The sequence below is a fragment of the Canis lupus genome, chromosome 19, assembly GCF_011100685.1.
Source record: "Canis lupus familiaris isolate Mischka breed German Shepherd chromosome 19, alternate assembly UU_Cfam_GSD_1.0, whole genome shotgun sequence".
NCBI classification, from domain to species: domain Eukaryota; kingdom Metazoa; phylum Chordata; class Mammalia; order Carnivora; family Canidae; genus Canis; species Canis lupus.
In genome coordinates this window covers 18,512,777-18,535,421 of record NC_049240.1, presented here as the reverse complement: position 1 = coordinate 18,535,421, position 22,645 = coordinate 18,512,777, and the positions used below count along the sequence as shown (strand labels likewise).

The window sequence follows — 22,645 nt, the reverse complement described above, 5'->3', positions numbered from 1 at the left end:
CTCTCCCACCTACCCATGTACATGAGCTCATTTCCATCAATGGTTTTAATGCAGAAGTTCTGATATTTTCCTATATTTAACTTACCCTACCTATTAGAATAAAAGCAGTTGAAAATTCCAGAGTAACCTTTCCAGTAAAAAACACGGAGTCTTACAGCTCTTGATAACAATTAAAATAAAGATCTAAACGTATAGAAATAGAATGTACCAAAAAAAAAAAAAAAGAAATAGAATGTACCTTGTTGAGGATGGTACTTGAACTATACACATGACTTAGATGTTTAGGTTTTTGTGAAGAAGAAAATTATAGCAAATTTGAAACACATAGATTCTACCTTTCTTATAGAGCAGTGGTTTATGTTCATTGAATTGAATACCAGTGGCACATTGGCAAATGAAATCATTTGTTATTAATAATAGTTTTCAAATAATAATCACGAGTAGCTATTGCTAGCAATTAACATTTATTGAGTACTTAGTCTATGCTAAGCACTGGTTTAGCTCAGCACTTCTTATTCTTAGTGCAAGAAATGAATTCACTTGTCACACGACCAAATTTGTTGGATATCATTATTTGTGTTTTATGGATAAGGTAAATGAAGCAGTGGAGGTAAAGATATCTGTCCAAGGTAACATAATTAGAAGATGGCAGGAGTTGGGTTGCTTAAGAACTCCAGAGCTCAAATGCTTATACCTTACTCTCTAATAATAATAATCTCTATGTGTGTTGCCAATAAACAGCATCTGAAATATTTTTGAGAAAATTATCCCAAAGGATTTCAAAAATGGGCCAAATATTAGGTAATTCAAACTGACAGGAGATCACCCACAGCAATTAGTTCTTTGGAAACTGTATCAGATCTGGTTTATGCACCTTTACAGATTTACTCAGACCCACCTGCCCTCTGGGTTCTTACTGCCTGGTCAGGGGAGTGCCCTGGCCACCACTGATACCTCCACCTGCTGTTACCACCTCCTCAGGGTGATTTCTGGGCTCCAATATGGTCTCCGTTTTGCCTGTGGAGAATGCAGATGTAATCTGACCAAACCTACACAGAATCTGGCTCCTCCCATCACTCTGGTCTCAAACGAAGCATATTAATGTAAGGTGTGGTATCTGGCTTCTCCAGGAGCTGCCTGGACAAGTGGGGTAGGACAACCAAGAAGTGCAAGGGAGTTAATGTACCATGTGCCAAACTTGACTTTTGAGGCATGGAAGATGGAAAGTAGTTGGATGATAATTCCTCGACTTGATGAGTTGTTTGAAAATAATATGACTCCAGAGAGCCTGTTTGAAATCTATGTGACTGAACAGTCATTAGTGTCTTCTTGGGAAACTAGTCAGCTTGTTAATACAATAGCTTGTCCTTCTTTCTGTCCTTCCTTGCCTCATATTTCTTTTCCCTTTTCCTGCCCTAAATATTGTGCCTCCAAATAAAGTCTTTACATATAAACGTTTCCTCAGGCTCTTTTCTAGGAAATGTATGCTAGGTCAAACTTATTATCCACTATATAAATGGCTGTTATGCACACATGTATAATTAGGTAATCCCTCTCCTCAAGACTTCTGCTCCTGAGGAACGCCTGGGTGGCTCAGCAGTTGAGCGTCTGCCTTTGGCTCAAGGCATGATCCCGGAATCCTGGGATCGAGTCACACCCACATCGGGCTTCCTGCATAGAGCCTGCTTCTCCCTCTGCCTATGTCTCTGCCTCTGTGTGTGTGTCATGAATAAATAAAATCTTAAAAAAAAAAAAAAACTGTTAGCAAAATGAAATCTTGCCATTTGCAGAGATGTGGATGGACCCAGAGGGTATGATGCTAAGCAAAATAAGTCAGAGAAAGACCAATACCATATGATTTTATTCATATGTGGAACTTAAAACAGATGAACATAGGGGAAAGGAAGGAAAAAATAAAATAAGATGAAAATTAAGAGGAAGGCAAACCGTAAGAGATGCTGAACTCTAGGAAACGAACTAAGGGTTGCAGGAGGGGAGGTGTGTGGGGAAAGAGGTCATTGGGTGATGGGCATTAAGGAGGGCACGTGATAAGAGCATTGGGTGTTATGTGAAACTGACGAATCACTAAATTCTACCTGTGAAACTAATAAAAAAAGAATATGAAATAGAAGTGGTGAAAGTGGACATCTTTGCCTTGTTTCAGATCTTAGGGAGAAGGTATTTAGCTTTTAATCATCAAGTATGATATTAGATCTAGGTTTTTCATACATATCTTTTATCAACATGATCAGTGTTACCTATTCCTGAGTTATCTGAGAATTTTTATCATGAGTGGGTGTTGAATTTTGTCAAAGTTTTTCCTGTTTCTATTGAAAAGATCGTATGAATTTTTTACTGTAGTTATTATATTAATTTTTGAGTATTAAACCAACCTTTCATTCACAGGAGAGACCTTAGTAATGATGCATTATCATTTTCATATATTACTGAATTTGATTTATTAATATTTTGTTCAGGGTTTTTGCATTTATGTTCATGAGAGATATTGATCTGTAATTTTTCTTGTGATGTCTGACTGATTTTAGTACCACAATAATACTGGCCTTGTAAAATGATTTTAGAAGTGTTACTTATCCTTAATTTTCTGAAAGAGATTCTATTAAATGTTTAATAGAATTCTCCAGTGAAGAAATTGGATTTAAAAAATTTTTATTGGAAGGTTTATAATTATGAATTCAGTTTTTTAGTAGATATAAGATTATTCAGTTTCCTATTTTTTCTTACAAGAGTTTTAGTAATTTCTATGTTTAAAGAATTTTATCCATTTCATCTGGTTGTCAAATCTTTTGGCATAAAGTTGTTTGTAACATTTCCTGATTATCTTTTTAATATCTGTAGGATCTGTATTGGTATTTCTTTTATTATTCCTGATTTCAGTAATTTGAATACTCTCTTTCCTGTCCTGATCATTATAGCTAGAAGTTTATGAATTTTATTGTTTTTTTTTTTTAAAGAATCATCTCTTGGTTTCATTGATTTTATCGGTAGCATGTCTATTTTATATTTGACTGATTTCTGCTCTTATATTTATTAATTCCTTTCTTGTACTAGTAGCCAGTAAGAAACAGATTTCAAAACTCATTTTCATTTTTGAGGAAAGTCCACCAGACTGTAATATTATTAATATGCTTTTATGGTAAAAGATGGTATAGTTCTTTAAAAATAAATTAAGAAATTGCTTTCTTATTATTTGAGGAACTAATTATACTTTATGGGCAGTATAAATGTTTTCTATGTCTATTTTAATTTTTCCAGCTTTATTGGAATATAACTGACATAACATGTATAAATAAAAATGTACATGATTTTATATATATATATATATATATATATATATATATATATATATATAAATGGACCACCAGAGTAAGGTTAGTTAACACATCCATCACCTCTCGTTGTTACTGTTTGTGTGTGTGTGTGTGTGTGTGTGTGTGTGTGTGTGTTTGTGGTGGAAATGTTGAAGATCAACTTTCTTAGCAACTTTCAAGTATACAGTACGGTGTTAACTGTAGTTACCATGCTATACACTGCACTAAATTTTTTCAAAGTTGAAATTAGAGTAAATGAGAAAAACTAATGTGGGAGGGAAGGAGAATTAAGCAATAAGATACTGAGAAAATTAGTTTCTAACAAACTTTTTTAAAAGTCCTTTGAGTTTTGGGGTGAAAAATAAACAGTACTCCTCCTAAAAGTCCTGTGTCTACAATGGGAAAGGACCTAGGTCACTTTCTCTGTTATTGTTAAGTTTTCGAATAGTTTAACTTGAGTAAATTCCATTTAACTGAAGTATCTTTTGGATAGATAATTTGCGTCCTTATTCACTCTTCCCCATACAATCATCCCTTTCCAATAAGGAGAAATAGAAATTTGCTAAAAATAACAAGGCTAAAAGAGAGCTCTCCAACATTTGCCCTGTGGAATTTTAGAAAATATAGTTTGGCATGTTTGTTAAAGGGAGATGTTGATAGCAGACTGGTGTCATACCATAACTCCAGAAGAGTGGTCTTGGGCAAGATATTACATATTCTGTGCTTTAACTTCCTCAAAATGGAAATGATGATAGCCACCACAGGGTCATTGTGAGTTCATGAATATAAAGTGCTTTACAAAGTGATCATAGGGAATTCCTCATGAGGCCATAGGTGCAAGCTGGGAGAGACAACAGTATAGCAGGACTGGAAACTATGGGCATTTGGGTACTTCTTCATGTAACTTAATTGTGCCTTCAGGGCCTGATCAGACCTGATCACATATATACCACTGACATCTGATGAAGGAATGTTGCTGTGCATGTCCAACTATATGATTTGATGGGTCAGATAAAACCAGTTCATGAAGGCAGCCCAGGTTACATGTGTCAGTGGTCCATGTTTAAGCATTCAGTTTCTGTGAAGGCCAGGAGCAGTTTCTCGGAAGGGAAGTAGAATGGCAGGGTTTTGCTCCAGTATCCTAAGGGCCTACACCTATAGGGACCTTCCAAAGGCTTCATACAGCATCCTTGTCTGCCACTGACATTTCAGGCACCATTGGATATACTAAACCATATGATCCAAGAGGTGAGCAGGCTTTCACAGTAGCCTGGACCTGTTGCAGAGCCTTCTCTTGCATTGAGCCCCACATAGAACTAGTGACTTTAGGGATAACCTGATAAATGGGCCAGAGTAACATTTCCAAATGAGTAATATGTTGCCTCCAATATCTGAAGAGATCTGTTGGGCATTGCACCTCTTTTTTGGTTGTAGGAAGAGCCGGATCCATTAACTTATCCTTCACCATAGAAGTGATATCTCAATGTGTCCCACGTCACTGGACTCCTAGAAATTTCACTGAGGCCCCTGAACTTTTGTCAGATTTATTTTTCACACTCTGGCATGCAAATATTTTACCAATAAATTTAGAATAGTTCCTACTTCTTACTCATTGGGTCTGGTCAGCATAATGCCATCAATGTAATGAACTGGTGTGATATCTTGTGTACATGAAAGATGATCAAGATCCCTGCAAACTGAATTGTGACATGGGGAGCATTTTTTTCTTGTGCCTGTTGGCCATATGTGTAGATCTTCTTTTGAGAAATGTCTGTTCATGTCTTCTGCCCATTTCTTGACTGGATTGTATGTTTTTTTGGTGTTGATTTTGATAAGTTCTTTATATATCTTGGATACTAGCCCTTCATCTGATATGTCATTTGCAAATATCTTCTCCCATCCTGTAGGTTGCCTTTTAGTTTTGTTGACTGTTTCCTTTCTGCAGAAGCTTTTTGATTTGTGACATAGGATTGTAGAGTTAATACAGCCCTGAGGTACAGTGAAGGTATATTGCTGGCCTTGCCAGCTGAAACCAAGGTGGTCCTTACTGACAGGCCTAGAGAAAAAGACATTTACTAGATTGTTAGCTGCATACCAGGTGCCAGAGGATTTGTTAATTTGCTCAAGCAATGAAACCACATCTGGTATAAACCTTCAGTTGGAGTCACCACCTGGTTAAACTTATGATAATCCAGTGTCATTTTTCAAGATCCATCCATCTTCTAAAGAGCTAGATAGGTTAATTGAATGATAATGTGGTGGCATTCACACTCCTACACCCCTTCCACTGACAAAACTCTTCAGAATTTAGATACTTAATGTCCCCAGCTTCATCAGAAGTCTTTCCATACATCTCTATTCCAGATCATATCATGGAATATCAATGCTTTATTACTAGATATAGAACCATTAACATATTAAAATCTAATCAGAATATAGAATCAATTCAAGAAATAATTCAGAAAACACATCCTTAACATTCTGTTTTCTAGAACCACTCTCAGTACCAAAAACTATTAGGGGTTCTCCAGAGAAACATAACCAATAAGAGATAGATAGATGGATAAATCCACAGACTTTTTGATCATAAGGAATTGGCTCACATAATTATGGAAGCTGAGAAGTATCAAGATATACAGTTGGCAAGCTGGATATCCAGGAGAGCCAACGTTTAAGTTCCAGTCTGAAGGCCAGAAAAGATCAGCATCCCAGCTCAGTCAGGTGAGAGTTCCCCTCACTCAGCCTTTTTGTTTTATTTAAGTCTTCAATGGATTGTATGAGGCCCACCCACACTAGAGGGCAATCTGCTTCACTCAGCCTACTGATTCAAATATTAATCTCATAGAGAAATATCCTACCAGACACACCCAGAATAATTTGCCAAAAACCTGGGCATTTTGTGACCCAATAAATTTGACACATAAAGTTAACCATCATAGCCATCTTATTTTCATAAATATTATCTCTAATATTTGTAGAATAGATTTAATTCAGGTCCTCAACATTTCTTACCTGAACAGACTTACAACTAATCTCCTAATATCCAATTTCTCCTTCCTTGCATTCATCCCTTAAACTACCCAACGTTATATTACTTTTTTTTAACAACACAGATGGGGAGTGTTTTCCACCCTCAGCCCTTTGCCAGAACACTGTAGCAACCTCCAGTGGTTTTTCTGGGCTACAGGATTCAGTACAATCTCAGTGGTATGGGCATGAGGAAGTCTTGCTATCTTCTTCCACTCCACATCTCCTCATGGGAATGCCTACTCATCCTCCTGAAGATAAATCAGTGCAATACAGTATATTTACTATCAGATTGAACCATATGAAATTGCCGTTTTTGTGGGTAAAAGATGGGAAATTGGCAGAGTGTGTTGCAGTTTAATCCAATAATATAAAAGAAGGAATATACCTGAAAACTCTAAAAGGGTAGATCACTTGTCTATTTCATCTTCATTTATCTAGTGGCTAGCATGATTTTGAGCACATCATAGCCCATTAGGAAATGTTTACTGAATTAGTCATTTTTATAATAAACAATAGTCAAGAAGTGAAAAGTTTTCAGTATATAGTAAATTTTTATTATCTTAGATTTTACTCTGACTTTATACACGACTCTACCATTTTATAAAAATTAGAATTACATTCAAAGATTCAAGTTTAAAACAGTTATTCTCATAGTTAAGTATTAGTTTATCTAGATATTTTTAAATGTTCTTAGTCTGAATGGAAGAAAAAAATAAGAGACTACTTTAATTTAAGCTAAGTTTTACTTCAATCACCTGAAAAGTAGCTCACTGCTTGTGGCCAAAAAACTTCCTTTTTAAAATAGCACTTAGGGTTTGTTGGGATTTTTGGGTGGCTTTTTCTGGCTTCAGAAAAAAAATGTTAAAATATAACTTACTTAACTCATGGGAAAAGTGAAGCCTTATGATCAGGTAGAGCCTATTCAATCCATGAGAGCACCGAATCCTAACCTCTAGACCACTAGGGATTATTCAGTCCATGAAAGCACTGACCACAACTTTTAATTTGACAGGAAATGGAAAGATTTTCAGTAGAGGGTCTCTCAGGGCTAATTATAATCCACATATAGAATTAATTGGAGGGCTGGTATGGACTTTGGGAAATCTGTTTATCTGTTCTCTGGTAGTAGAATATTTAAGCCATCCCCAACAGGTAAGAATCTATCCTGTTTATAAAAGGCCTGTAAGAAGTGGAAATTTAAAATCATAAAGCCTCTTATAAACATAAAAGTATATCCCCAGAGCGACTGCCGGTGTCATAATTAATTTAACATACGAAGTACCTGGGACATAAGCAGTCAATAATTATCAACTATAATTAATTTTGCATAATTAAGATGACCAGAAAAAGCATATTCCTGAGGCTAAGAAAAATAAAACTTCTCTTAATTTAAAAAAGCAAAGACGAAGTGTGTATACTTACTTATGTGATTATTTTGGAACTGGATGGTACATATGAAACACTTGAAAACATGAGCTATAGAGCTCCTAGTAGATGTGGGCTTAAATTCTAGCTCTCCTAAATTTCTTCTTAAAATGGGGACAATTACACAAATCCACCTTGCAGGACTATTGTGGAGATTAAATATATTATTTGTAAAATGTTTTTTACAGTGCCTTCCCATTGTGGGCTCTTCACAAATAGTTCCTATTAATAGTAGTCGGATTCAGCTTAAGCATTAATACATGCTTACAGAAAGAGTGGATGATGAATGCACTATACAGTCAGTCTGTGAAGCGATAAGCACAGCTCTACAGGGAAAGTCTCATTTCTTACACTTCCTGCAAAAGATGGATGTTCACAAATCAAGAATGTTAGAGTAGATATTCCTCCATTTGAAAGAAGGAACTGCATTAGTGGATCACTGACAGCTAATCCTTCTCTGAATCACCTAGGGAAACTTCTAAAAATACATTCTTGAACTCCAAGTCAGATCTAGAAAAACAGCCGCTCTGAGGGTAGGGAAAAGAGAGAAGAAATCTTGTATTAAAAAACAAAACAAAAAAAAAAACAAACAAACCAACAAAAAGCAACCTAGGTTATTCCCATGATAAGTCAGTGAGATGACCTCTCTATCCCCTTCAAGATTAAGATTCTGTGATTCTAATCACCCCTTCTAAGTGACTCAGAGCTCAGAGTTATGCTGAAGTAATTTGTGGCTTCCTGTCTTAAAATTATGGTAGAGGGAAGTATCACATAATGAGTATTGTCTGATAGATTAAGGGAGATTTGTTACAACATTTTCATAGAAAAATGAAAACTTGCCTGATTAAACCCTTAAGCTTTCCAGCCCTAATATTCTGGCAAATAAGGTGAACAAAGCAGGCTGAATTTTAACATGATGGATATATTCTGTGGCCATAAAAATTCCTGACAAAAAGGGAAAAAATACCCAGGGGATACTCAAGCTGCAAGGGAGAATTAAGCTGAAGGTAGTAACAGACATAGAAACACCTTGCTTTCCCTTAACTGAACCACTGAAGTCTTGAGACTGAATCAATAAAGAAAAAGAATAAGCCTTTGTAGGAGGACCAGCGTGATATTTTTTTACAAAACTGAAGCATGATTGCTGTCTGAGGCCCTTATGGCCAAGGGAAATACTGCTAAATTAGAGTTCACAAATGTGTTTGATTCAATCCAAGGAAGAAATCTCATATTAATTTTGCAGTGTGTCACAGACTTATGCAGCAGATCATGACCCCCAGGATAAATCATTCCTGTATAGACTAAGAACAAACTTCTGTATTCTGGCGGTACCTATGTGGCTCAGTTAAGTGTCTGCCTTCAGCTCAGGGCATGATCCCAGGGTCCTGGGATCGAGTTCCATATTGGGCTCCCTGCCCAGCGAGAAATCTGCTTCTCCCTTTCCCCCTGTCCTTCCCCTGGCTCACGTGCATGTGCACTTTCTCTCTGTGTGTCTCAAATAAATAAACTCTTAAAAAAATTTATATTCGCAGCACTGTATGTATCTGGCTTTCAAAAAGACACTAGTGTTTATAATGGCTGTCAGGTTCCAGAAAGCAGATAATATTCTCAGTGGTCTCATTCTGGGAAGGAAATAAGAGGGTTGCCTTTTATTCCTGAATTGATATAGACAGAACTAAGATACAGGTAGTTGATGATGCCACCTCACAGAAATATTTGCCTACATCATTGACATACATGGGATCAGTTCTTTTGAAACTGGGGTAGGGGATCCCTGGGTGGCACAGCGGTTTGGCGCCTGCCTTTGGCCCAGGGCGCGATCCTGGAGACCCGGGATCGAATCCCACATCGGGCTCCCGGTGCATGGAGCCTGCTTCTCCCTCTGCCTGTGTCTCTGCCTCTCTCTCTCTCTCTGTGACTATCATAAATAATAAAAAAAGAAAAAAGAAACTGGGGTAGTGCTGATTATACCACACACTAACCTTGGGAATAGGTAGGCTTCCTAAAGACCTCAAGTCTTAGCAAAACAGCAGGACAAAACCATGCTTTCAAATAGGTGTACAATTTTTTTAAAATTCTCATTAATTTACATAATTCTAGGATTCTAGCTACTGGGGTATTAACATACTTTGGAAAGGGTAAGTACCCATATAGGGCTATCTCTAAGACCCTCATCAAAACCAATCACTTACAAGGTAGAAAGGAATCTGATTCTTAAGTGTCTGAGTCTTATACCTCTCAAGTATTTTGTGGCTTTACACCATCTCATAGCTGAATAACCCTGTCCTGTCACTTGTTAATCCACCTCACAATGATTTGTATCAGCATTGATAAAGTTGAGGTTTAGAGGCTAACACTCTCTTCGCTATAAGAGGGAGTTCTCAAGGACTCCATATCCTGTCCTGTTTTTAACTGTCTGAAATATATTAACCTATTCACCCCTGTGTAGATGACACAGAAAAGGAAATGATCAGGTTTTATGACTATTTTTAACTTTCTGATTCATTCATGGTCTCGGAGATCTGTGGGTGTTTACTACAGTTTAGCAACTTTCTTTCATAAAGTAATGCCCAGTAAACCTCTTCTTGGACCACAGCCAGGTACAAATGGTCTCATAATCCCATTTTGCATCAGTGCATTTGATTGCCTTCAAAGGTGAGGACGATGCAAAAAGAAATTCCTCCCCAGGAGCTAACCACTAACTGGAAAGGATTCTTGAATGCTAATGAATATTTTCCACTTAAACTCCTAGATTTGGGGCTGTATTTTAAAAGGCTCACTTAATGGAAGAATTTAAGTCTAGTTGTAGAGTGATTTGGGGGAAATCAAACAAAGCTGTGTGCTTTCCCTGAGTGTCGTCATGTCTGTGGCAACAAGCCAAGAGGGGAAAACTGATTTCCTTGGAGTTCTGTCTTTGGAACAAGGCACTGAGTTGTAAAGTCGTCCCAAAGTACTTGAATCAGCAATTCTAGTAGTATTTCCCGTCTACGATGAAATTAAGATAGTTTGTCTTCTAGGCTTTCTTCACTTTCTCTTTCTTTTTCACACTTAAAATGCATTCCTTTGTTTCACTTCATTCCCTTTAACTGCTTCTTGTCCCATTCCCTTACCTCTTTCCCCCTTATCCTTTAAGAACTTCTCAGATGGAGTGTTGATGGGACTAGTAGAAAAAAAACATGCTCATCTGCCTTAAAAGCCCGATAAAGGAAAAAGAATCCGGGATTTCTGTTTGTTTTCTAAGTTCAAAACTCTCTAAATCTGTTAGGGGATCATGACTCCGGAAACCCAGTCATATCAGTTGTGCTACTTAGAAGTTGTTCCAAGTTTGTTGATGCTGTTTTCCAAAGTTTGTCTTAGTTTGAGGTCAGTTTGGGGTAGCACTTGAAGGTCATCTGGCCTTAACTTGAGGTGCCACTAATTGGGTTTAAACAGGAGGCCTGGTAGAGTGAATGGTTTAGAACTGGGTTGGCAGCAAAGTGATGTTGCATCAACTTGTGAAAGCCCAATCTTTTTCATGCAAAGGAAAGAAGAATCAGGTGTAAACAATCTGTTAGATATACTTAGCATGCGTGAAGATTTTGGTGGAGGTTGTCTTCACTACTAGCAAATGGTGCACAATTCTTGGTTTCAAAACTAGTATCCTAAGATGGCCTGTGATTTTACTGACAAGTTGGTGTCTTTTGGTGTATGAATTACAATAGGGCATTTGACTGAGTGACCCAGGGCTTGAACACTGCTATCACAGAGAACATCCTCCCCTTTTATCCCACCTGCCTCCACCCCCAGCAGTATTTTTACATTCACAGAAAAGCAGGAGAATTTGGGAGGTAGAGGAAGGAGACGTTTTCTAGGGTTTGAGCCACAGCAGAATAAAGAAACTGAAGAAAATGGTATGATGGTATAGCTTCTGTCCTCTATCTAGCTCCTAGAATTGGGCCAGGTAATGGGATGGATGTGGTATTTAACCTCTGCCACCCTTTGGAATAAGAAAGAGAAAGCCGATGGGCAAAGGAGGTGTGTTTTGGATAGACTAAGTGACAAAGCACACCAAGTTATAGAGGGAATTACTTCCTGGAGCCCATATACTGTCCTGCCTTCAGAATTATCAGCTTTGGGAGCACTAGAGAAGCATCCTTGGCATGGGCCTTGATGTTTCTCATGAGGGGCTACAGTGATGCTCCTTCCAATGGCCCTCTGAACTGTGGACACTGGGAAAGTGTGGCAGATTTAAGTCAGACACATGTGAAGTATACCCTTTGAATTGGTGCTCTCAATTATGGGAGATGTGGGAAAATTGAAATCTGCAATCAAGCATGGGGACATAGTAGTTTGGAAATTTCTAATGAAAACTGATATATGCCTATTAAGAAAATCAGAAATGTCCTCTATATGACCGTGTGTGTGTGTGTGTGTGTGTGTTTATGTTAGAGGTAGCCAGGATTTAATATTTAGTATAATTACATAGTGAGGGGCATCTTTATTTTATATCAGTAGATCTTTTTCTTGGCATTCTCTTTCCTGTATAATTCTTAAAATATCTTTCTTAATCTGGTGATTAAGAACTGGTAGAGACTAGGTATAACTGCAACATAGTTTACTATAAAGAACATTTTCTCACCAAAATTAATCTAAGGAAAAACCTTGTAGACCCAAAGATATTTCTGTCGTTCCTCCCTCTAAGCCTGTAGTTAATATAGTCTCATTTTGCTTTAGTTTACCCTTTTTTCTGGTAAAATGAAAGTATATGAAGTATAGGACATTTGAAATTATGGAAATTTAGAAAGAAGTAAAAATATAACAAATCATATACTGCCATAGGCCTGTTTTGGAAATCACAACGTGTACTTCCAGGATCAGAGAAATGGACTCCAGTTCATTCATAGGTGAGGATCAGAATTGCCCCTCAGTTTATTTATAGCAGAAACAAAACTGAAGCCGTATTCCAGTCTGCTTCTAACTATATTTTAATAGTGGCTTTCTGGAGACAGTGCCTTGGAGAGCACCTACCCTTGGGGATTTCAGACCACATAATAGAGACAACACAAGAGGCTATTGGAGAGCCATTGTAGGTTGACAGGGTCCCTGTTGTGATTTGAGCCTGGATGGGGACTTTAACTGTAATGGGGTTTGCAAAGAAGGCACAGGCAGAGGAGAGAAAGGCAAGAATCAAAGAGTCTCTGTTAAGGAATCCAAAGCTATCTATTTCTGCCCGTATTTCCTATGAACAAAATACGATATTTTTGTTCTATCACATTCTATCCAAAGGAAAATATCAGAAAAATTAGTTTACTCCAATCTAAATGTAATGTCTCCCCTAGAAACAGTTGCAACTGTTATTTACTTCCTTGCTTGCTTACTTATTTTTTAACAGTTGCAACTTTAAAGAGAGACTGAAGATGTAAGTCAAGGAATTAATTTTTTTTAGTCTTTTTTTTTTTTAAAGATTTTATTTATTTATTCATAGAGACAGAGAGAGAGAGAGAGGCAGAGACACAGGCAGAGGGAGAAGCAGGCATCATACAGAGAGCCTGACGTGGGACTCCAGGGTCTCCAGGATCACACCCTGGGCTGCAGGCAGCACTAAACCGCTGCGCCACCAGGGCTGCCTGTCTTTTTTTTTTTTTTTTTTTTTTTTTGAATATTTATTTATTTATTCATGAGAGACACACAGAGCGAGGCAGAGGCTGAGGAAGAAGTAGGCTTCCTGTGTTGAGAGCCTAATGCAGAACTTAATTCCAGGATCCCGAGATCATGACGTGAGCCAAAGGCAGACACTTAACCCCTGAGCCACCCAGGTGTCCCTCAGGGAATTAATTTCTTTTTTAAAAAAGATTTTATTTATTTATTCATGAGAGAGAGAGAGGCAGAGACACAGGCAGAGGGAGAAGCAGGCTCCATGCAGGGAGCCCAACGTGGGACTAGATCCTGGGACTCCAGGATCACACCCTGGGCTGAAGGCAGGCTCCTTCACTGAGCCACCCAGGGATCCCCCAGGGAATTAATTTCTAATTGTGAAGTTTCCAGTATCACTAAATAAGATGAAGAAACATTGACTAAGAGGCTATGGCATTGTTATATCATTATATATCATTATATGATACTGAGAAGGTAACTATCTGAGAAGTCCAGGGCCAACTTCAGGCACTCCAAACCCTAAATGAGTCGTACTGAAGCAAGTTCAGAGCACTCTCATGGATTGTATTTCAGACACCAGGAATAAGACCAAGAATGACTTAACTATACTGAAGGTATTCATTCATTCATTCATTCATTCATTCAATACATATTCATTAAGCACATAGTATTTATAAGATTTAATCTTAGATTTTGGAGAAAATAAAAGATGTTTAAATTTTATTCCTAAACATATATAGAAATAATTTTAACAAAATTAGGTAAAAAGTGGTGGTGTCATTAGAGAGGTTCTTTAAAAAAAAAAAAAAAAAAAAACCTAGAAGGTGCTAGAGAATTATTATTTAGAAGAAAAAAATGTCAGTGGGGAGGGGATGATTAAAGGGTCAAGAGAAAGAGATTTTTTGAGAGAATGATGCTCCTGGGAGCAACTTGGCAGAGTAGTGGGAAAGAGACATAAAGGAAGGATATGTGTGTGTGTGTGTCAGAGAGAGGGAGGGAAGGAAGGAGAGAAATACTGAGAAAATGTTAAGTTGAAAAGGAAGAATGCATAGATTTATATTGAGTGGCCTTGGTCTACATTAACTAGAATGGAAAGCTGTTTATTGAGAGTGAATATGGCAGCAGGGATACATAGAAATATTTAGAGTAAATGTCTAGAGACTTGTTATCAAAGCATCCATAAAATAGAGAGCCTTGTGAATTAACAATGAGGACTCAAGTAGGGTCATGTTGGGTGGTTTAATTGTGGATTAATTCAGCCTAGGTTTGTGACTTTATTCTAAGGTTGAAAGCAAGCACAGAAAGAATGGATGGGGACTTTAACTTAATGAAGTTAAGGCACAAAGAAGGCACAGGTGGAAGAGAGAAAGAATCAAGAATGCCAATAGGAACATCACTAAAAGGATGAACCAGGGCTTTGGTTGGTGGGGAAAACGTATCTGGAGCTAGAAGGACCGGAGTATCTGAGAGGATCCAATACTGGTACTCTCCCTGACACATTCATCTAATCTCTACCATCTCTATCTAGTGATCTCTACTCTGCCCTGTGAGTGAATCCCTTTAAATCTAAACTTTCTTGGTAGGAGAGGAGGTGGGTGAGTGTGGTGATAGGGCTCCAAAGGGCAGAATATTAATGCAGTGACTGACTTTTGAATGCAGCTAGACTTCTTATAATTCATGGAAATAAAAATAACGTTATATTCTTTCCCACTTAAATTCTTGAAAATGTGAGCAAACAAAACAAAAACATCTATGTAAGTCATAATTGCTAAAAATTACAGAAAAGATTATTAAATAAAAACAGGAACAGTTAGGCACTTTACAAATGCTTAGCTTTCACCAATTATTATTTAATCTTACCCTGTTTCTCTGCACTCATATAGGTTTCTTTTTTCTCCACCTTGACTCTTTATACTTAGAGTTAGAAACCATTCCAGAATTGGAAAATGTATACCAGGAGTCAGTATATCTATGGTTTTTATTTTGCTATAGACTTTAAATTCCCTGGAATGGGGATTTTTAAAAAATTCTTGATTGGTCCTTTCTATGTGTTCTAAAATGAGGAAGAAATGTTTTTTTCTCCATTGCCACTTCTGAAAGAGAACAGATGAAGTCATCAAGAAAACCCTGGCTTTCTCCTTGGTTAAGATTTTCTAGTTAATTTTTCTTCTTGGAAAGGACTTCTTGGAAATTTTTCTTCTTGGAAAGGACGTATACTTCTATTCCCATGTCCCAGTCAACATCCTCTAATGGTTATCTCCTTTGGGACAGCTAATTGCTCCACATCAATGGATGAATTCTAACATAGAATTTTGGTTGTAAAATTAGACTTACCAGAATGTGTCTTTTAACAAGAGAATTCACCAGGCTTTTAAGGCAGAACTTAAGTTCCACGTAAACTTGTGGATGAATCATTTCCTCAGCCATGGGCCATTTAGAAATGAGAGGTTCTGGGGCCCCCTCCGACAGAACTTCTGGAGTGTTGCCCTAGGCCCGTCTAGCTGATTTAAAAATAGTGTGCACCCATTGCCCATCTTATGCTTTAACTTCTCTGCCATGCCAGGCCCCCATGTGGTCTCCTTTGTGACACTCCCAGTGCTCAGATTGATTGGTTATGTGGGCAACATTTAAAGGAAAAGGCTTTAAAAGAAATTCACTTAAAATAGCCAATAAAAAAGAATAAAGATCGCACTGAAACAATGACTTTTCCCTGGAAAGTAGCAGGCAACTATAGGCTTGGATCCAGGTTTCCTTACTTGCTCTGTGAGCCTAGGCTAGGTGCTAGGGCAGTCCCAACTCTATCAGTAGCTCATTCTATTTTCTTCCCAGTATCACCTTTGTTTTTTGTGGGATTTTTTTTTTTTTTGCGTGTGTGTTTTCAATAGGACCAAACACAATTTATTGTCTTATGTCCAAATGGCCTCAGAAAACAAAAAAACACAATCCATCTAAACCAATATCTGAAAGCTCTCAGTAGATAGCAATTATAGTCAATTATTTACAGTTCTTTGGTACTCACATCAAATTACCATATCCTACTCATTCTATTTCTGAATATTTTGACTTAATTACCTTTGGAAGGAAAAGGAATAAAGCACTGATCATGCCAGCTTTGTAGAGTGAAGTCACTCTTTGTGCCCCGACCCTTCCTTTCTTCTTTTGGTCTCTGTGCAGGAGTCATGTCACTGTGAGGTTCCCTCCCAGGGGCACCCGGGATTGGTATTGTGGTGAAGGCTCCTCCCCAGAGTGGTTGGCTTCTCCAGGACTCTGACCTCAGATATGCTGAAGTTAGGGCTGGTTGGGCTCTGAAAGTTTACAGTTGGGTTTCAGGTGAGCTTCAGGACAGGAAATGTATAAAAGAGCAATGGCAGGAGTTTGTGGTGTGTCTAGATCAGAGTTTCAGACCTGTTTGTACTTTAGAATCGTCTCAGGTAGTCTCGAGAAAATTCCAATGACTGGGCCCATCTCCCACACTAATTGAGTTAATATCTGAGTTAATATCTGGGGAGTCCAAGCACCAGTATTTTTTGAACAGTTCCCCCAGGTGATTCTAATGCACAGACATGATTGAGAGCCACTGGCCTAGAGCTTGGTCATCTCCAAGGCCTCATTCTTTATGTGTATAGTCTGCAGCTTACCGACCTTACTGGCCAGAGAGGAAGCAAAGATTAACCTTTATTTGCAATGTAGCCACTAAAGTGCTCTTGATACTATTTCCTTTTGTTTAATGTAAGCCTCAGTACATTAGTTATTGAAGGGTCTATAGATTAACTATTCAGTTTTCACAAATTCCTATATTGTTTATTTGGAGGCAGAAAGCGTCATGATTAAATGCACAGGCTCTGAAGTCCGCGTGCAGGCTTTCAATTCCAACTCTACCACCTACTAGCTTTGTGACCTTGGGTAATTTAGTTAATCTCAGTGATTAAAGGACCATGAGATTGAGAAATGATAGTATCTTCCTTTAATTTGTGTGTATGTGTGTTTGTGTGTGTTGTATATTTAATGAGTTACTGTATCTAAAATGCTTAGAGTAGTGTCTGATATAGTGATTGCTCAGTAAATGTTAGGGTTTTTTTTTTTTTTAAATCATTTTACTACCAAGTCTCAGAAGCATTTAATAACATTTAATAACGGCTTGTCTTACTCAGGGAAGCCTTGCAACTAAAACATATTTTATGGTTTACATCTGCTGAGAAGCACAATTTTTTTTCTCAGTTATGCACAGCAAGTAATATATCTTAAATATATTCATTTTTGTAACCTAATCCAAATACATCCAATACAATTTTGATTTCATAGGAAAAGTATATGCCACTGACCTAAACCAAAAGTATTTCCAATGTAATTCCCCTTAGCCCAGTGTTTCTCAACCTTTTTTTTTTTTTCATTTGTATTGCCTTTCTTCATGGAGCATTCATAGGCATTTTTTCTCCTAATTGCTCTCCACATGAAATACCAAGAATATATTATGTAGATGTTTATGTAATGTATACAGATATATTGTATACATAAAAGGTAAGATGTTTCACCTCTGTTAGGAGCAATATCACCCCCAGTGGATAGCATCCTTTATCCAAATCCCCTCAAATGTTTATGCCATTCTCATGCCACTCAGTCCAAGGGGAAATGTGACAGAGTGGAAAGGAGAGAAACATATGATCATATAAACACATTGATAGGAACCTTCCTAGTGCTGTGGAAGGGATCAATTTAAGTGAGGAGTCCCACGGTTTACCCTGTCTTTCCCTCACATTAAATATACCTCTGCCAACATGATGTGACTTTTGTGGCCTGACAAATAAAAAAAAAAAAAATCACAGGGAAAAATGAGAACATCCTCTTCCTTCAGAAAACCAAGCAAATGTCCTATTATCATTCTTACCTCTCAGAAACATTTCATATGCTCATTCCAGGTCTAAAAAGGCAATGAAATAAACTAATGAAACCCCAGAAAAGGTTGTGAGAAATCTACAGATAAACTAATCCCTATTATTTCAAAACTAAGTGACTTACTTTTTAATAGCCATATTAGCAATTGATTTCATAATATGGCCATGTATTTTTTTAGATTAATGTTTCTTATAAAGTGTTCATTGATTGTGCAGTGATAACTCAAAACATTTAAAATAATCGGAATATTTATATAGTTGTCAATATATTAGTCTAATTATTGGCTTTGAAAACAAACTTAAATTTATTTTTAAAATGTCAGAATTTTAATAAGTAATAAGAAAGTATTCAAACTGTAACCAGTATTTGTAAATATGGGCCATTTAGTACTATGGTACTAAAAATAGAATTACTGATTTTCACATTTCCTCATGCTTTGAAGGAAAAGTGAATTTGAAGTATGTGCATATTGATATTACTGTGATTATAGAATATGTTATGAGGATCAATAGGGTCTCATATACCTAGTTATTTAATCTCCGTTGAGCTGTGAAATGCTGCTTGATGTGGCTGTTTGCTAAATGTGGGTCTTGAGAATATTGATTGCATTATAAAGGATCATTCAACATGTTTTTACAAACTTAAAATAGAAAGACAGGTTTTACTTTTTTCCCATGTAGGAGAGAGTGGAACATTTTAAAATTGAGAAACTTAAAAAGAATTCCAAGATAAAAGAAAGTGAGACTTGAAATTTCTAAGTAGCTCTGGGCCTTTTAGTCACAGTCCCCAAGTCATTTCTCATAAGGTGCTTTTATCTTTGGTAAATATGTCCCTGCTTATATAAGAAAAAAATCTTATTTACAGTATTTAGGAGTACAAAGGTTTAATACAGAAAATTAAGAACAATTATCAAGTAACGTTTAGTACAGAGTATGCCGATAATAAAGTGTCATGTACTATCACCATTGAAATGTGAAAGGAGTCCCTCAGAATACCTTAACTTTCCTAAGCCACAGTACCCTCTTCTGTAAAGTGTTATAATAAGATATTTCTCAAGTTTGCTTATGGATTAAATGAGATTACATATTACAACAGTTTAGGAGTCCCCCTTTGCTTTGCAAGCATGAAGAATCATTGCCATTATTATTGTCATTATGAGCTCGAGTATCAGGAAAAACACAGAACCTCTTAACTCAAGCTCTCCTGATAACTGGGTATTGATCTACTTGTATGTTAACACCCACATTTTTAAAATACAGGGATTAGCAGGATTTGCTTTGACTATATTATACATAATTGTCTATTGATTGTGTTGTGATTGTCCTCTGTTTACATTTCCTATTTACTTTTTTGTATCCACTACTAAACTCTAAGCTAGAAAGGAAGTATATTTGTCTTACTCATTTGTTGCTCTACCACAATGTCTAGTGTATGTGACTGAGCACCCAGTATGTGCTCAATTATGTGTTGAATGAATGTAGGAATAGGTGGCGATGATATCATGACAGAGAATTATATACTTTGATTTCCTTAGGTAGAATGTTTTTCCCATGTGGTTTTAAAACCTGCCTCAATTGTGACCTGAGACCTCCGTGACTCATTTGGCCTCCCAACGAAAAACACCAGGAGTACTAATTACTGTAAAAGGCAATGTCTTCAGAAAGAAAAGTTGTCTACCTACAGTAACTAAACAGAAACCACCTACCATCAAATTTTATGTTGGCTCATGAACCACCAAAGAGCAGGAATGTTCCATTCCCATCTAAGAAGACTGCTATTTAACAACTGGTCTAAATCACTTTAGAAGGTGTTCTTGAAATAAAGCAATCTACCGTATCCTCAGAGCCTACTATTTTTATGTTTCACTCTATACAGATTTTTGCTTCTTCTGCTTAGTACTGTAGTTGAGAAGAACCTTTGACCCAGGGTCCTTCCTGATCCTCCTTTGGATGTAAGAGTTCATAAACACAAAGGCTGGCTTCAGGAAGCCAATGAAAGACTTAATTCTGGCAGAATTTGAGGTGGAGGAAAAGGGAACTGGGTACTCTTCTGCTCTGTAGTCCTTTGTTTCCCCATGATGTTATCTCTGCCCTGTCTGAGGAAGGCAGGGTAAGGCATGTGGGAGCAACAGAAGGCAGTGTGGCCAGCCTAAAACAGGTTGGTGAGGCAAGAGGGACTGAGAGCTACTGAGTGGGAATACCACTGAAAGGTTAAATCCAGAATAGCATGGTAGATTCTTGGAACAATGAGATAGTGATGGGAACAACATGGATAGGTAGAGATAGAGTGATGAGTGGCTCAGAATCAAGGCTAGGTTAAAAGCGTGTTGCCGGTAAGACTATCCTATGGCAATTGAGCTTAAGCTCAATTTTCCTTGAGCTGGTCACCTTTTCATAAAGGAAATGTTTAGGTGAAGCAGTGGACAGGGGCCTCATGTATGGCCTGGCCTGGCCAAGGCTTAACGGGAGCCAGCCGTATTGGGATTTATATTGCCTCTGTATCAGTTAGGACTGGTTTCTGCCTCATGTGTCACTTCATGGCTATAAGATGGATACTGGAGATCAAGATATCATATCCCCATTCTTTCAAGACATTAGAGGAGGGGCAAGGAGAAAAGAGTTAGAGTCAACAGATTTTCTCTAACGTCTTCTTGCCAGGATGGTATCACTTGGTAATGCCTGGGGATTCTAGCAAGGAAGGCAGGAAATGAACAAATGAGCTTTTGCATCCTCTTGAATAGATAGAATCAGTAGAGAGCTGATTTGGGTCTGGGGAAACCAACATACACTGTCTTTCACTCGTTCCAAAACACTCCTTACCACTTGCTTCCTTCCCACTCTATCCCACATGACAATGTTTTCTAAAAAGTAGAGAATGCTCAAGGATGTTTCTAGTGGAAATAGTCATCGAACTCATTTAAGTCCTCTTCGGGTATCCACCCAATCTGCTTGGATATGCAGAAAACCTATTTCTCTTGTTTGATCACCTTTCATTCTTGTAGCAGATTTGTTTCCTCTTGGCCCACCTCTGATTTCAACTGCAGCCATGGTGGACATTTCTATGCATGCCACTAAAAATCTTCCACCTCAGACACCCACCTCCTCTCTATTTACCTGCCCCAGGGTTTTCAGCAAACCCAAAATAATTCATTGGCCCATACATGTGAGTAGCCCAGAAGTACAGGAAAGCTTATTTTCCTCGAGATAACCCTTCTCCAGGGGCAGACAGGAGTCAGTAGACAATACCCCTAATCTGCACTTGGACAATATTGAGGAGCATTCTACATGCTTCTTTGAGGTTCCCAGCTAGTTGAACACTGTAGAAAGCAGCCCAACAAATCCCTCTTACCTGTTTGTTTTCTTCCTCTGCCTAATTCTCCCTTCTTTATTACTCTTGCTTCTTGGGATCACCTGTATAGGTGAGGAGGCCTGCACCCACATCCTTGTCTCAGACCCTGCTTTGAGGGGAGCCCAAACTAAATCTCATTGGAACTCCGTAGTAATTTTTACCTTTTGGCATTTCCACAGTATCCTTCTTTTTACATACTACCTTTTGAAGGGAAGCTAGGCTTGATTTCTCCATGAAAACTAAAAATTTAGGTATGTGAACAATAATCTATTATACAAATATAAACATGTCATATGTTTTTCTGTTGGGAGAAACAAATATGTCAGAGAGTATTCTTCTCTCAGAATCCCTTATTGGACCAAGGTATTGACTGATAATTATAAATGTGTATGTGTCTAGGAGAGTCAGCAACAATATAGAAGCATTTACAAAATAGTGTGCCAAGTGCCTGGTCCAATGGAATGAGCGAAGAATCCACCATCAAACAGACATAATTTCTGCTCTCAAATCACTCATGGAGTGGAGGTGGGGTGTGGGAATGGTCAGGTAAACAATGATCCATGTGGTATATGCTATAAGAATCTGCAGATCTTTGTGACTGATGAAATGGGGAATGGGAACAAAAAAGACATAGGGAGGACGACCTTGGATGACTCCAAGCTTTCCAGCCTGGATGACTGGGTGGATGGAACAAAATTAACCAAGACAGAAAATGCAAGGGCAATAACAGATTTAAAGAGAAAGATGATATGTTGAACTTTAAATTATTCAGGTGGAATATCTAGTAGACAAAAATTTAGGTCTAGAGATAAGGAAAGAAATCTGGATTGGACTGCAGGTTTGGAAATAAGGTTAACAATGAATAAGGTTAATACTATGGAAATAAATTAGATCAGCAGGAAAAGACAAGGGGAAAAAATCAAGTGGAAGATTAACCCCAGGAAGCAGCAGGACTAATAAAAGGATTAAGAGGAAACAGCAAG

At 37.7% G+C, this 22,645-nt stretch overlaps 1 long non-coding RNA gene across 2 annotated transcripts in view; it reads left to right on the top strand.

Annotated features, from left to right (window-relative positions):
* LOC111091120 overlaps window positions 1–20,142 on the top strand; it is a 31,625-nt gene extending 11,483 nt beyond the window's left edge. For both annotated transcript variants that reach the window (XR_005373964.1, XR_005373963.1), the window contains one exon: window positions 19,849–20,142. This is a non-coding gene — a long non-coding RNA (uncharacterized LOC111091120). The remainder of the gene's footprint in view (window positions 1–19,848) is intronic.
* The last annotated feature ends 2,503 nt before the right edge of the window (window positions 20,143–22,645 follow it).